Raw genomic sequence first — 13,992 nt, forward strand, 5'->3', positions numbered from 1 at the left:
ATTATAAAGTTATTTAGTATTGCTTCATTGATGTAGATCTATTTTTTAAATATATTTTATATTGTATGACTTCATTTATTAAATTATAAAGTTATTTATTATTACTTTATTGATGTAGATCTATTTTTTTAAATATATTTTATATATTTTTTATTGTATGACTTCATTTATTAAATTATAACGTTATTTATTATTACTTTATTGATGTAGATCTATTTTTTTAAATATATTTTAGATTGTATGACTTAATTTATTAAATTATAAAGTTATTTTCTAATTACTTTATTAATGTGTATCTATTTTTTAAATTATTTACTAATTTATATTGATGTTTAATATATATCTAAAAATTCAAAATATTTAATTAATGAATGTTTTATTTTTAATGCATTATTATTTAGTCAATATTTTATATAGTATGACTTCATTTATTAAACTATAAAGTTATTTATTATTACTTTATTGATGATGATCTATTTTTTTTAAATATATTTTATATATTTTTTATTGTATGACTTTATTTATTAAACTATAAAATCATTTAGTATTACTTTATTGATGTAGATCTATTTTTTTAAATATATTTTTTTATTGTATGACTTCATTTATTAAATTAAAAAATTATTTAGTATTACTTCATTGATGTAGATCTATTTTTTAAATACATTGTATATATTTTGTATTGTATGACTTAATTTAGTTATTTATTATCACCTTAATAATGTATATCTATTTTTAAAATATTTACTCATTTATATCGATATTTAATTTATAATTAACTATTTATCAATTGAAAAAAAGTTGAATATTTTATTGTTTGTCGTGGGACTACAATTCCTTTGCCATCCCGAACCCTCTGCAATCCTGAGCCTTGTATTCTACGGGAGTGTGCCCTTCACAAACATGGCGGCTGCCACACTTCCTGCCCGTACCAGCTGACCGCCCTCGTTCTAGCTCTGTACGTGCCGCTCTGTCCGTTCGGTCCTCCAGCTCTCTATAGTTTATAGCGGGACTGGAGCAGCAGCGAGTGCCTTGGGGGGAGAGGCAGGTGTAGCGCTCCCCTTATATATACACACCATAGGTAGCGGCGCCCTCCTGTGTTCACTGCCAGTAAGTACACGCTGTTTATCTGCTGATTGCTATTATTAGTTACATTGTATCAGTTTTTATATACATTGTATCTATGTGTGTTCAGAGCCTGGATTGGCCAGTCCAGAGCTGTGTGTTGTTATGGAGAATCCTGTGGTGCTGGCAAGGAATGCTGGGATTTGTAGTTCCACAGGATCTCAGCTCATTGGATGCATTATACAAATGGCAGAGCTGATGTATTGGTGACACCTGGCTGGGTTCATTGATGGACGCTCTTCTTGCGCTCTGATTGGCGCAATCTCGCTCGCTGCGAAGGACGTTTCCATATCCAATCCGAATCTTCTCGCCACCTGGACAAAAAAAGCGACCCTGCGGATCGGAAAGTTCCATTCGCTTGTATGCTAATTGAATGGTGTGCGCGGCGATCGGTCGTGAAATAATCGCGCTTTCATTCGATAAAAATGTGTTCTGTAAACTTGTGAATTTCTATACGTCTCTGCGTGTTGAAAACGATCACTTTTGATGGCGCTGAATTCACGCTTTGTAGTGAGGGGGGGGGGGGGGCAGTAATTTTACCAACCGCCAGCCATACAGGGGTTTGATTGGCTCCTATGCAGAGCTGCACTGCGGTTCAAACGAATACGATGCGGGAAACGCACAAGATTCGCTGTATTTCCCCGTATCGCATGTTAATCGCACAGTGTTCATGCGATCTGCTGCGGGTGTCCATGTTATCTTAACCACTTCCATACCGGGCACTTACACCCCCCGCCTTCCTGCCCAGGCCAGTTTTCAGCTTTCAGCACTGCCGCTGTTTAAATGATGACAATTGTGCGGTCATGCAACATTGTACCCAAACAATTTTTTTTTTTTTATCATTTTGTTCCCACAAATAGAGATTTCTTTTGGTGGTATTTGATCACCTCTGCGATTTTTATTTTTTGCTAAACAAAAAAAGAGCGAAATTTTTTGGAAAAGGAAAAAGTTTTTCTTTTTGTTTCCGTTATAAAACGGCCCGCATTTTACGTCCCCCCCCCCCCAGTGTAACATGCTGTTGGGTCTAGAACTGTTAGGGGGGTGTCTGTGTAACAAACTGTGTGGGGCTGTGTAATGTAAAGGGGTGCAAGGTGCTGTGTAATGTAAAGGGGTCCAGAGGTGTAGGGTGCTGTGTAATGTAAAGGGGTCCAGAGGTGCAGGGTGCTGTGTAATGTAAAGGGGTCCAGTGATGCAGGGTGCTGTGTAATGTAAAGGGGTCCAGAGGTGCAAGGTGCTGTGTAATGTAAAGGGGCCCAGAGGTGTAGGGTGCTGTGTAATGTAAAGGGGTCCAGAGGTGCAGGGTGCTGTGTAATGTAAAGGGGTCCAGTGATGCAGGGTGCTGTGTAATGTAAAGGGGTCCAGAGGTGCAAGGTGCTGTGTAATGTAAAGGGGTCCAGAGGTGCAAGGTGCTGTGTAATGTAAAGGGGTCCAGAGGTGCAGGGTGCTGTGTAATGTAAAGGGGTCCAGAGGTGCAGGGTGCTGTGTAATGTAAAGGGGTCCAAGAGGTGCAGGGTGCTGGAACCCCACATCCCATCATTAACCGCATCCCCCCCCCTTCCCCCGGCAGCTCAGTCTAAAGTGGCCGGTGCTATTTTTTTTGTCCCTGTCCGGGCCTTGGTGGCACTGATGGGCATTGATCGACACTCAAGGGTGGCACTGGGAGGCATTGCTGATGGGCACTGATTGCCATCTCCCTGGTGGTCCAGGGTGGCGTACCTTTTTGGGGTACCTTTTTTGTGAGAATCCCTGGTGGTCCTGGGCGGGCATCCGCGGGGGGGGGGGGGGGGGCTGCGCTGATAAACAATCAGCACAGACCCCCTCTGATCGGCTCGCGTCTGTCAGAGCGAGTGAGGAAAAGCCGATCAACAGCTCTTCCTGGTTACATTGTGATCAGCTGTGATTGGACACTGCTGATCACATGGTAAAGAGTCTCCGTCAGACTCTTTACCTAGATCGAAGTTGTGGTGTGTCGCACTGACCCGCCGCAACAATGATCGACGCGATGCGCGCCCCTCGTGGCTTGTTATCCTGCGGACATCCTATGAGGTCCAGTCAGGATAACACAACCACTTTGCCCATGTCATTTTACTGTATGGCGGGCGGCAAGTGGTTAATGATGCCTCGAAACAGATGGCAAAACACAGTGCAATGCAATTCAGGTGCGGGAGAAAAAAAAGGATCCTGCGCAATTTGGGTGCGGATGCGATGTGATTTCAGCCATGCAATGGCTGAAATTCCACGGCACAGACATTGCATGTGATGTGCACAGGAATGCGGTGCGCTTTTTCTGTGCCAATCGCATGCAGTGTTTTCCCACACACCAGCATGAACCTAGCCTAATGCCGCGTACAAACTATCGGAAATTTCCGACAAGAAAAGTTCGATGTGAGCTTTTGGTTGGAAATTCCGACTGTGTGTAGGCTCCATATGACTTTTTCTGTCGGAATTTACGACGGCAAAAATTTGAGAGCCGGTCTGTATGTCTGTATGCAATTCTGACGCGCAAAAAGACGCATGCTCGGAATCATTGAACTTCATTTTTCTCGGCTCGTTGTAGTGTTGTACGTCACGCGTTCTTGACGGTTGGAATTTTGTGTGCAACACAAGTTTGAGCCAAAATTCCGTCTGAAAAAAATCCACGTTTTTTTTGTCGGAATTTCCGATCGCGGCATTAGTCTGGGTTCACACCAAATTGGATGTGGATTTCTATGCATCCAATTTGCATGGCAAGAGAGTGTGACCGGCTCTCTATGGAGCCGGTTCACACAGCCCCGGGGCGGCTCCGGTCCGAATTGCCGAAGGGTCCTGTGTGTCTGGCTTCGTTTTTAGGTGCAAATTTTGGCAAGAATTTGGACCTGATTCGCACCTGAAATGGAGAACAGGGACGCTCCGGCCGCAGCAAGTGTTCCTCCCACTTATTCCAGTGACTGTGGACTATTCCTCCCACTCATACCAACGACTGTGGACTATTCCTCCCACTCGTACCAACGACTGTGGACTATTCCTCCCACTCGTACCAACGACTGTGGGCTATTCCTCCCACTCGTACCAACGACTGTGGACTATTCCTCCCACTCGTACCAACAACTGTGGACTATTCCTCCCACTCGTACCAACGACTGTGGACTATTCCTCCCACTCATACCAACGACTGTGGACTATTCCTCCCACTCATACCAACGACTGTGGACTATTCCTCCCACTCATACCAACGACTGTGGACTATTCCTCCCACTCATACCAACGACTGTGGACTATTCCTCCCACTCATACCAACGACTGTGGACTATTCCTTCTTTACCTAACCACAGGGGTGCTATGTAATTCTGTACTCCCATTGACCACCAAGCCTGTGGCATTATCTACTCCCACTGTCCACAGTCTGGTCCCTCTAAAGTCTGGAGGACAGTAAAGTGGACACAGAAATGCTTCACTTATAGAAACCGATGTAGGAAGTAGAAAGGGTTATTTCCATGTGGGAATGATCAAAAGCAAAGCTTCTAGTTAAAAAAAAGCCTGAACCAAACTTTATACACCATGATAATTCCACAGAGGACTCTACACACCACTAGAAACTGAATTTCAAAAGCGACTGCCAAAGTCCAGAACCTGTTTTCCTTCAAGCCTTTTGCCTGGAGTCCTGTTTGCTAGGAAATTGTATACCAGCTATAACGGAAATTAAGTGAGCTTTAGTGTATAAAATTTGCACACAGACTATTTCTTTTCCTAGGAAAGAACAGATGGTGTGGTCACCCTGTACTCCCAGTAATGTTATCTAGTTGTCGTAAACAGTTCCCGATCTCTGATTGGAAGCCGGTGGGACTGGCAACCAATCAATTGACCACTTTGACAAGCAATCACAGTAATCACTTTATCGGGCAGTTCTCTCCCCCCCCCCCCCCAGAGTGTAATGACCCTGTTAACCGATTTCCGACCGCCGCACGCCGATATACCTCGGCAGAATGGCACGGGCAGGCAAATGGGCGTACCTGTACGTCCCTTTAAATTTGCGTGAGTGCACCCGCGGGTCCCCGGATCTCAATGCTCCCAGGTGGCCCGCGATTGCGGTCGGCAAAGACAGAACAGGAGGATGCCTTGTGTAAACGAGGCATTCCCCTGTTCTGCCTAGTGAATGTCAGGGATCTACTGTTCCCGGTGATCAGTGATCGCTGACGTGTCACTGGTAGCTCCTCCCCCCCTAACAGTTTAGAATCACTCCCTAGGACACACTTAACCCCTTCAGTGCCATTTTCGCAGTAATTGGTGCATTTTAATAGCACTGATCGCTGTACAAATGACGATGGTCCCAAAATTGTGTCAAAAGTATCCAATGTGTCCGCCATGAAGCCGCAGTCACGATAAAAATCACAGATCGCCGCCATTAATATATATATATATATATATATATATATATATATATATATATATATATATATATATATACACACACACACACACACACACACACACACACACACACACACACACACACACACACACACACACACACACATATATATATATATATATATATATATATATATATATATATATATATAATTTATATTAAAAAATGCCATAAAACCCTTATATCGTAGACGCTTTAACTTTTACGCAAAAATATGTAGAAGAATACGTATCTGCCTAAACTGAGAAAAAACATTTTTAAAAAAAATTGAGGATATTTATTACAGCAAAAAGTACAAAATATTGTGTTTTTTATTTTTTTTTATTGTCTCTCTATTTTTGTTTGTAGCGCAAAAAATAAAAGCCGCAGAGGTGATCAAATACCACCAAAAGAAAGCTCTATTTGTGGGGGAAAAAAGGACGACAATTTTGTTTGGGAGCCACGTCGCACGACCGCGCAATTGTCAGTTAAAGCGACGCAGTGCCGAATGGCAAAAAGTGGCCCGGTCATTGGGCAGCCAAATAGCGGAGCTCCACCCTATAGTGGAACTTCCGCTCATCGGAACCCTCCCCCCTCCGGTGTCACATTTGACACCTTTCAGGGGGAAGGGGGGGTGCAGATACCTGTCAAAGACAGGTATTTGCACCCACTTCCAGGAGTCCTCTCTGCGGGGAGTACGTCACTTCCCGTCCCCGCCTGCTGTGTTCTGGGAAACATTCCGCTCCCAGAACACAGGACATGACTTGCGCATGCGCCGCAGGGAATCAGGTAGTGAAGCCGGAGCGCTTCACTTCTGATTCCCTCACCGAGGATGGCGGTGGGGAGCAGCAGAGTGACGAGCGATCGCTCGTGCTTTGCTGCGGACGCCGCTGGACTCCAGGACAGGTAAGTGCCCTAATATTAAAAGTCAGCAGCTGCAGTATTTGTAGCTGCTGGCTTTTAATATATTTGTTTTCCGACGCTTTAAGTGGTTAAAGAGTCACTTGGGTTTTGGTGGGGGCCCAACGTTTCACGAGAAATCGTATGATCAGCTGGAAAAATGTGTACTTTCTCGGCCAATAGCTGACAATCCATGGCCCGCCCAGGGCTGTCTTAATGAGAGGCACTGCCCAGGGGCCCCAGCTGCATGGGGGGGCCCCTACACTTTCCCCAAAGCAGCTGGTCCTTGAGCCCACGCTGCCCTGAAAATTGGGGGCCCCATGATGGCACCGAGAGTGATGGATACACAGGGGAGGCAGTCTGCCTCCTACCTACTTAACCACTTCCCGCCCGGCCTATAGCCGATTTACGTCCGGGAAGTGGTTCTGAAATCCTGACAGGACGTTCCAGAACGTCCTGCAGGATTTCATGCCGCGCGCGCCCGTGGGGGCGCGCAGCGCGGCGATCGGTGATGCGGGGTGTCAGTCTGACACCGTGCATCTCCGATCTCGGTAAAGACTCTCCTATACTCGCGTCTGTCAGACTCAACGGCTCTTCCTGTTTACATCGTGATCAGCCGTCATTGGACACGGCTGATCACGATGTAAACGGGAAGAGCCGTTGAGTCTGACAGACGCGAGTAGAGGAGAGTCGATCGGCGGCTCTCCTGACAGGGGGGGTTCGCGCTGATTGTTGATCAGCGCAGCCCCCCCCTCGGATCGCCACACTGGACCACCAGGGATGCCCACCCTGGACCACCAGGGTGGGCAAAAAAAAAAAAAAAAAGCCTGCAAAAAAAAAAAAGTCTGGAAAAAATAAATAAAAACGCATTCAAAAAAATAAAAAAGATGCCAATCAGTGCCCACAAATGGGCACTGACTGGCAACCTGGGAAAATCAGTGCTGCCCCCCAGTGTCCATCAGTGCCACCCCACAGTGTCCATCAGTGCCATCCCACAGTGCCCATCCATGCCCAGTGCCCACCTATCTGTGCCACCCATAAGTATCCATCAGTGCCACCCATAAGTGCCGCCCATGAGTGCCCATCTGTGGCGCCTATGTGTGCCCATCAGTGCCGCATACCAGCGCCGCCAATCAGTGCCACCTCATCTGTGCCCGTTAGTACTACCTCATCGATGTCCATCAGTGCCATCTCATCAGTGCCCATCAGTGCCGCCATATCAGTGCCCGTAATTGAAAGAGAAAAACTTATTTACAAAAAAATTAACAGAAAAAAATAAAAACGTAATTTTTTTTCAAAATTTTCAGTCTTTTTTTAGTTGTTGCGCAAAAAAAAAAATCGCAGAGGTGATCAAATACCACCAAAAGAAAGCTCTATTTGTGGGGAAAAAAGGACGCCAATTTTGTTTGGGTACAGTGTAGCATGACCGCGCAATTGCCATTCAAAGTGTGACAGTGCCGAAAGCTGAAAATTGGCTTGGGCGGGAAGGTGCGTAAGTGCCCTGTATGGAAGTGGTTAATGTCTGTTTACCTGCACTGTCATCATTGTAGGGGCCCCAGAGCTTTACTTTGCCCAGGGGCCCAAGATGCTATTAAGACGGCCCTGGGCCCGCCTACGCCACAACGGTACCTATTTTCTTTTTTGGTTTAAAAAAAATGATGGCAAACGAGTTTTTTGTGCAAACACGGCTCGGTTTAACGATCTGGATTTTATATCTCTATGTAATACAAGAGGAAAGTGGAGTGTACTCGTAAAACCGTTTTACTGGCACGATCTTTTCCTCTAGTGTGTGCAGACGATCGTTCTAACTCTCCGTAGTTCATCGTTACCACGTGACGGCAATAAACTCGCCAGCCGAGTACTTGGTGTGCAAACAAGAACAAATTCTAGTAAAAAGAAAACGATGCAATAAAACATACATTTTATTTTTTTTATACACCGCCTTCCTTTGTAATGTTGAATCGTAAAAGAGGAAGAACAAAACAAGGCTAAATGTGCACCTAATATTTGTGACTTTCTTGTGCCCGTCATAGGGCCTCCATACTAAGGTGACCACATTTCCAAACTAGGGTGACCCCCCTTCCCAAAAATCAGCCTGTGCTGTAACAAATCACAGCACAGTGATTGGACGCAAGAGGTGGGATTTATGATTTCTCCAATCACAAGCAGGGGGCGGGATTGTGCTCCTCCAGGCATTCCCGGCCAGGACAAGTACTGTCAGTGAGTAAAGCGGTGATGTGGCGGCCTTTTTGGGGGGCATCAGATTGGCCCGAGGGGCGGCTGTGTCGGTTTCATTCCGGGACACTGTATTGTCCTGGAATGAATGTGCCCGGGACAGACCTGCAAAATGCGGGACTGTCCCGGGCAATCCGGGGGGCACGTGTTCACCCTACTCCATACACGTACTGAGACCTAGAAATGCGCATAGAGTAAAAGCCCGCCATTTTTCAGCTGCAGGTGTCCGGCCATAGACGCGAATGGCCATAAACGCAGATGCTTTCGATTTGTGGTCTCCAAACTTTCTAAACAAAAGGCCAATTTATTTCCCTTATGACTTTCACCACTTCCAGACCGCCGCACGCCGATATACGCCGGCTGTTTGAAGAGGGATATCTATGTTAAGGGCAGCAGCTTGCTGCCATAACCCAGTTATCCTCTTCTTCAGCCGGCGGTCCGGTTTCCTATAATGGTGGTCGCAATATCACCGTTATTGGCGGAGAGAGAAGGGGGGGGGGGCCCCTCCAACCGCTCTCCCATGCCCTTCGCCGCTTACCGGAGCCGTCGGTAGCGGCGGAGGCGATCAGGTCCTTCTGGTAGCTGGGAATGGAGATAAGTGAGGGAAAGATGGCCCCCCTGCCGAGGGGTGGACTGACCATCAGGGTTGTCGGCCTCAGTAAAACCAGGGACAGTAAGTAAAAATCTGTTTTAAAAAAAAAAAAAAACACAAGATTATAGCTGCCCCGCCTCTTCTGTACCTTTTCAGTGTATGTGTGTGTACTATGTGGCCCCATAATCTCCTATTGCCCATGGGGCCCCATGAGTTGTCAGTCCACCCCTGCCCCCGCCCATCTCCATACCATAGCATTTTTTTTTTTTTTTTATTGCATTTTAGTGTAAATATGAGATCTGGGGTCTTTTTGACCCCAGATCTCATATTTAAGAGGACCTGTCATGCTTTTTCTATTAATAATATTATTTAAAATTTTCATATGCGGGCGCTGCTCACGTATGCGTTCGCTTCTGCACTCTAGCTCGGCTGTTCTAAAAAAAAAAAAAATTAATTAATGTTTATATATATATATTTAATACATTTTTTTTTTTTTAGAACAGCCGAGCTAGAGTGCAGAAGCGAACGCATACGTGAGCAGCGCCCGCATATGAAAATTTTGTTCAAACCACACATGTGAGGCCCCGTACACACGGTCGGTCCAAACCGTTGAAAACGGCCTTAAGTCCAGTTTCATCGGTCAAATCCGACGGTGTGTATGGCCCATCGGTCCGTTGTCCTTCGGTCCAAACTTTTAAAACATGCTTTAAAATCGAACCGATGGACCGCTGCCCGATCGGTCCAAACCGATGGTTAGTACAGAAAGCATCGGTTCAAAACCCGCGCATGCTCAGAATCAAGTTGACGCATGCTTGGAAGCATTGAACTTTGTTTGACGTCACCGCGTTCTGACCCGATCGGTTTTTGGAACGATGGTGTGTACGGACATCAGACCATCAGGGCATTTCAGCGGTGAACCGATGGAAATGGCCCGTCGGACCATTCTCATCGGTTTGGAACGACCGTGTGTACGCGGCCTGAGGTATTGCCGCGATCGGTAGAGCAAAAGCAATGATTTTATTTTATTTTTTAAACGGCGCCTGTGGAGATTTTTAAGGATAAAATTTGTCGCCATTCTACGCACGGGCGCTATTTTTGAAGCGTAACATGTTTGGTATCTATTTACTCGGCGTAACATTACCTTTTACAATTTAAAAAATAAAATTAAAATTGGGCTTACTGTTGTCTTATTTTTTTATTTATTTTCTATTCAAAAAAGTGTATTTTTTTCCCAAAAAAGTGCGCTTGTAAGACCGCTGCGCAAATACAGTGTGACAAAGTATTGCAACGACCGCCATTTTATTCTCTAGGGTGTTAGATTATTTTTTTTTTATAATGTTTGGGGGTTCTAAGTAATTTTCTAGCAAAAAAAAAAAAAAAAGTTTTTAACTTGTAAACACCAAATCTCAGAAAGAGGCTCGGTCCTTAAATATTGAACCCTACGGACTAAGACTGGGATGCCATTAAAGTTCATGTGTGTGTGTGTAAAGGCAGGCGTCCCAATACTTTTGGTAATATAGTGCATGTACACATTGCTGCACAGGTCATGATTTCTGGCAGGATCAATTGGTATTTGTTGCACTTATTGAGCAGATATAACAAATCTCTTTCAATGTTATATTTAACAGACCAAAATGGACAAATAAGAGAAGTCCATTGATGGGGTTTACATACACTTTAATGGTTTTGCCCCATAGGGCCCCATCACACATAAATAGGGCCCCGGCTGGCGCTTTTTCTTTGATGGAACGGGACAAAATGTAAGCTCCATGTTCGGCATTCCGCTGCCAACAGGGTGTCTTCCAGAGTTCCGTGGATCGGATTCCCTGGGTAGGATTCCAATTTCGTCGAGGAACGTTCCGCCTTGCAGCTCACGCTGAAGCTGGATGGAAAAATCTCGCCTCTGCCAGTAATCCAGGAACAAACTGCAGCATTGAAGAGGCGCTCGGCCTTGGCACCGGCGGCGGTGAGAACTTCCTCAGCGTAGGCTCATAGGGCAGACCCTGGGGGATCACTTCCAGGATCCAGGCGAGGGAACGGGTGGATACACTATGACATCACACCCATCATCTGGCAGCCTGGGAGAGGCTCTGACTGCACTCTAATGAGGATTTGCTGGAAACGTGATGAGATCAGCCCAGCTGCAATGAGACCTTTTCTTTAGAGAAAATATTGGGATTGGAGAAATGCAAAGACACCTGGCTGCCTTCTTCACAAATGCCTAACCAAGAATACATGTCTAGAACAAGCATGCTGCAAGTGAAATTAAAGCCCCCCAATCTACATGCTTGTAAAAGTGTATCCAAACCCAACAACAATGTCATATATTGCAGCTTACCAGTCTATAGATGTGCTGGCTGCATTTGTTTTCTTTTTCAGTCTTTTTATCCTCTGAGGGATGGGGGTACAGAGGATGCTGAGAAGTTCGGGGGGAAAGGGTTGCAAGGGAAGCTAAAGACCCAAAGAGAAGAGGATGCTGAAGAGTCCGAAGAGGTTGCAAGAGACGCTGAGGAGACATAGAAGGGGGTGCAAGGGACGCTGAGGAGACGGAGGGGGTGCATGGGATGCTGAGGAGACAGAGGGAGGGGGGTGCAAGGGATGCTGAGGAGACGGAGGGAGGGGGTGCAAGGGATGCTGAGGAGAGAGGGATGGGGGTGCAAGGGATGCTGAGGAGACAGAGGGAGGGGGATGCAAGGGATGCTGAGGAGACAGAGGGAGGGGGTGCATGGGATGCTGAGGAGACAGAGGGAGGGGGTGCATGGGATGCTGAGGAGACAGAGGGAGGGGGTGCATGGGATGCTGAGGAGACAGAGGGAGGGGGGTGCATGGGATGCTGCGGAGACAGAGGGAGGGGGTGCATGGGATGCTGAGGAGACAGAGGAAAGGGGTGCAAGGGATGCTGAGGAGACAGAGGGAGGGGGTGCAAGGGATGCTGAGGAGACAGAGGGAGGGGGGTGCATGGGATGCTGAGGAGACAGGGATGGGGGTGCAGGGGACGCTGAGGTGTCACAGAAGGGGATGCAAGGGACGCTGAGGAGACAGAGGGTACAGGCTGAAAGGGATGCTGACGTCTCACAGGGAAGAGGATGCAAGGGACGCTGGGGTGTCAGAAGGGGGTACAGGGGATGCTGAGGAGACAGAGGGATGGGGTGCAAGGGATGCTGAGGAGACAGAGGGATGGGGTGCAAGGGACGCTGAGGTGTCACAGAAGGGGATGCTGAGGAGACCGAGGGACAGGCTGAAAGTGATGCTGAGGTGTCACAGGGAAGGGGATGCAAGGGACGCTGGGGTGTCACAGAGAAGGGAGGGGGTGCGTGGGATGCTGAGGAGACAGAGGGATGGGGGTGCATGGGATGCTGAGGAGACAGAGGGATGGGGGTGCAAGGGACGCTGAGGAGACAGAGGGTACAGGCTGAAAGGGATGCTGACGTCTCACGGGGAAGAGGATGCAAGGGACGCTGGGGTGTCAGAGAAGGGGGTACAGGGGATGCTGAGGAGACAGAGGGATGGGGTGCAAGGGATGCTGAGGAGACAGGGAGGGGGTGCAAGGGATGCTGAGGTGTCACAGGGCAGGGGATGTAAGGGACGCTGGGGTGTCAGAGAAGGGGGTGCGTGGGATGCTGAGGAGACAGAGGGACAGGCTGAAAGAGATGCTGAGGTGTCACAGGGAAGGGAATGCAAGGGACGTTGGGGTGTCAGAGAAGGGGGTGCAGGGGATGCTGAGGCGACAGAGGGAAGGGGGTGGAAGGGATGCTGAGGTGTCACAGGGAAGGGGATGCAAGGGATACTGAGGTGTCACAGAAGGGGATGCTGAGGAGACAGAGGGAACAGGCTGAAAGGGATGCTAGGGTGTCAAAGAAGCGGGTGCAAGGGATGCTGAGGAGACATATATTCTCTTGTTTTATGATCTGAACATACAAAACCAATTTCTTCATATAAAACAAAACATTCAGCACGTTCCCTCCAAAAGTGTATTGTGGGGTTGGTTTTCCTGACAATCACACTGGGGGTGTCCATTCTGGTGTGCATAATGTTTAAATACAACCCTGGAGGTCGACAGCGGTGGCCTATGCATTTTCTCAGCAAGATTGGACCTTTTCCCCATATCTGTAGTCTGTATGAGTAATATCATGTATACATCATATATAAATCAACATGATTTTGGTGATTGGGATTACATGTACAGTATCTAACCACCAGGTGGCAATGTTATTTAACTTTAAAAGAAAAAAAGAGCGCTAATGCAGCCACTACATTGAGGGACTGGTAAACTACAATATATGAAATTTTGGTTCTTAGGTTTAGATACACATTAACCACTTAAAGACCTTAGGTGTTTTTCAGATTCGGTGTTTACGAGACTAAAACAGTTTTTTCTGCTAGAAAATTACTTAAAACCCCCAAACATTATATATTTTTTTTTTCTAACACCCTAGAGAATAAAATAGTGGTTATTGCAATACTTTTTGTCACACCGTATTTGCGCAGCGGTCTTACAAGCGCACTTTTTTGGGGAAAAATTCACTTTTTTGAATTAAAAAATAAGACAACAATAAATTTGGCCCAATTTTTTTATATATTGTGAAAGATGGGTACGCCGAGTAAAATGATACCCAACATGTCACGCCTAAAAATTGCGCCCGCTCGTGGCATGGCGTCAAACTTTTACCCTTAAAAATCTCCATAGGCGACGTTTAAAAAATTCTATAGGTTGCATTTTTTGAGCTACAGTGTAGCTCTAGGGCTAGAATTA

At 46.4% G+C, this 13,992-nt stretch overlaps 1 protein-coding gene across 2 annotated transcripts in view; it reads left to right on the forward strand.

Annotated features, from left to right (window-relative positions):
• The first annotated feature begins 975 nt into the window (after window positions 1-975).
• Window positions 976-13,992, forward strand: part of B4GALT4 (beta-1,4-galactosyltransferase 4) — a 138,714-nt gene continuing 125,697 nt past the window's right edge. For both annotated transcript variants that reach the window (XM_040339102.1, XM_040339100.1), the window contains exon 1: window positions 976-1,110. The gene's annotated coding sequence lies outside the window, so the exon portion shown is untranslated. The remainder of the gene's footprint in view (window positions 1,111-13,992) is intronic.

Source organism: Rana temporaria, chromosome 2 (genome assembly GCF_905171775.1).
Source record: "Rana temporaria chromosome 2, aRanTem1.1, whole genome shotgun sequence".
NCBI classification, from domain to species: domain Eukaryota; kingdom Metazoa; phylum Chordata; class Amphibia; order Anura; family Ranidae; genus Rana; species Rana temporaria.